Here is a 3160-nt window from a genome sequence, read left to right on the forward strand (position 1 = left end):
TTTAAAGAAAACTGCCTAAGATTAGAAATGAAGTAGGAGAATGGTGTGGCAAAAAATGTCATGTTCATTTCCCTTAGAAATTGCCAATCTATTTCATCAAATATGATTCCGTATATGAAACTACCCAAAAATGATGCTTCTCTTCATTCTCATCACAGAGAATAATCTAAGCACATTTCTTTTCACATTTCATCTAATTGCCACTTAATAGAAAAGTAACTGCAAAAAAACTTGATTTAGCTTCAATCTTAAAAACAACAAAATGTATAAAAATGAAAAAGAACCCCAAAAAACCCAAACATAATGTCACCCCACACTTAACACTTCAGCTATATAAATGGTAAAGTTTCTGAATCCAATGAAATTTTCATTAATGAAGGAGAGAGACTAAATCTCCTAAAAAAAAAAAAAGTATAGAGTAAAGGACAACTAACTTAGTTCTCATAATTTTTAAGGATAAATGTACTAGTATGACTAGAATCGACAGAGCATAACAGTGTTGCCAGTTCTTCATTCCTCCCTCTATCCATGTCATTTGCAATGTGACTCTGCAGCTGCTCTCATCAAGACATGCAATGTATTTTCTTGTCCCTAGATTCTGAGTTCAGTCATGTGATCTTCTTTGGCCAACAGGATGTTAGCAGTTGTGATGAAAGAGAAGGTTGAAAAGTATACTTGTACTCGTACTCTTTCTACTCTTACTCTGTGCTTTGTCCATGTTCGGGCTAGGAATTAAGATACATGGAGCCAGCTGACTACCAACATCTGAACAAGAACAGCCAAGATCAGCAGTGTCTCCTTATGTACCTCAAGCTGATTTCATCTGCACATGTCATGCTCAGTGGTGTACACCACTGATGTGTTGTGGTTGGTTCTTTCCCAGAATCATTGTGGCAATAGGTAACTGATACAGAAAACATGTAATGTCATGCTTTCTTTGCCAGCAAACTTGGTTGAAATACTTCTAACTATAAAAGTGGTTTACCATAACACCAAAAATCATTTCAGAAAATACTTTACATTAGGCATTGTTTTAAACTATGTCACAGATGAAGTTTTAAGAAACCTATATATTTTTCCAACATCATCTATTTTTTTCTTTGATTTTTAGGGCAAGTGGAAGGGAGGGAGGAAAGGGGAGGGAGAGAGAGAGAAAGAGAGAGAGACATTGATGTGAGAGACATCGATTTGTTGCCTTCTGCACATGCCCTGACTGAGGCTAGGGATCAAACCTGTAACTGAGGTATGTGCCCTTTACTGGGAATCAAATCCATGACCCTTTGGTCCATGGGCTGATGCTCTAACCACTGGGAAACACTGGCAAGGCCCCAACACCATTTATTGAATAGGCTACCTTTAGCCATTGTATGTTTTCGTCTTTGTCAAATATTAATTAACTATAAAAGGTGTGCATTTATTTTGAGGCTATTTTGTTCCATTGATCTATATGTCTACTTTTATGCTAGTAGCATGTTGTTTTAATTAGTATGTCCTTGTAGTATAGTTTGGTATCAAGTAGCTTGATTTTCTTTTTTTCTTTTTTGTTTAATTACTCCAACTTTGTTCTTCTTTCTCAAGATCACTGTTGTATTTGGGCACTGTTGGTGGGAATGCAGATTGGTGCAGCCACTGTGTAAAGCAGTATGTTACCTCAAAAAATTAAAAATGGAACTGCCTTATGACCCAGCAATTCCACTTTTGAGAATATATCAGAAAAAACTCAAAACACTAATTTGAAAGATTTGCACCCCTATGTTCATTGCAGCAGTATTTACAATAGCCAAAATTTGGAAACAATCCAAGTGTCCATCAGTAGATGAGTGGATAAAACAGCTATAGTAAATTTACACTCTGGAACAAAAACTTCTAAAATCCCCTCAGCTTAACTACCCCAAACAGTTACTGTAGAAGCCTTTTAGAAATAAATGATAAGGTGATTTGTTCCTACTTTCTTTTTCTTCCCCCACAAAACATGCATATTACACCCCATTCAATTGTAAATATTAGTAATAATTACTCATATACAGTTTATATACATGTTGAGAAAGGATACACACACACACACACACTAAGGTCAAAAGTGATGAAATTGGAAAAATGCTACTATAATGCAATAACGGAGAACTATGCAACAATACAAACTGATTTGAACTTTACAGGGAGAAAAATCATTGGGTAAAAGATGAATAATTAACTTCTATTATAAAATAAAATTTAATTAAGTGTGCAAATATAAAAGTTGTAATTTGGGGACTATTGATATTTGTATTAGATATAAAAAACATGCAAGAAGAACCCATGTTTTGGGTATCAGTTAGTACTAAGCTCTCTTATTTTATGCAAACAGTGCACACTCCCTACTGTTATACATTCTTCAGAAGAATCAGTGGTTTATTGACAATACTGATGATAAAAACTCATCATGTACTGCTATATATGTTCATATATTAACTTTAAAAAATATCTTCACTAGTAACTATTCAGGGAGATGAAAGCCTTAATAGAAACCACATAAAATAATATACTAAAGCAGAGAAAAATTTATAGGACATGAAGTTATATGCCAAGCAGTTAACTGCATGCCATTGGTAGAAGTATGGAATGGAGCAATCTCTTTGGAGATAGTATTTGCCTATTATTTATCAAAACTTGAAATGCACATATTCTTTGATTCAGATATTTTATCTCTAGTATTTTACACTATAGATAGCCATACCTATAGAAGATATGTACCGTATTTGCCGGCGATAAGACGACTGGGCGTATAAGACGACCCCCTAACATTTCCACTCAAAATACAGAGTTTGTTATATACTCGCCGTATAAGACTACCCCCTCTTCCGCACACCTTCCACACACCAAATAAAAGGTAAAACAATATCAGATTTGATTTTAACATTTTAATTTATATTCAAATGCTTATGACATGCAGGAAAACTGTCACAAGGCTGTATGTAATCAAACATATACATAAAACAGTGCAAGTTTATTACCGGTAAACATACCGGTAATTCACTAAAGAAAACACACTCTATAGACTGGTACCGTAGATGCTTCTCAGGAACACAGGCAAGCAGCCCACAACCTAGAGGGACTGTCAATGATAGAAGAAAGATAACAAATAGAGGTAGAGAGCAAGTGCCGGGCAAGTCCCTAGCAA

General features: G+C 35.0%; 1 protein-coding gene across 15 annotated transcripts in view; it reads right to left on the reverse strand.

Annotated features, from left to right (window-relative positions):
• The window catches only part of BAZ2B (bromodomain adjacent to zinc finger domain 2B), a 319669-nt gene that overhangs the window by 64883 nt on the left and 251626 nt on the right, over positions 1 to 3160 (reverse strand). The gene's annotated exons all lie outside the window — the stretch shown is intronic.

The sequence above is a fragment of the Myotis davidii genome, unplaced genomic scaffold (genome assembly GCF_000327345.1).
Source record: "Myotis davidii unplaced genomic scaffold, ASM32734v1 scaffold59, whole genome shotgun sequence".
NCBI lineage: Eukaryota > Metazoa > Chordata > Mammalia > Chiroptera > Vespertilionidae > Myotis > Myotis davidii.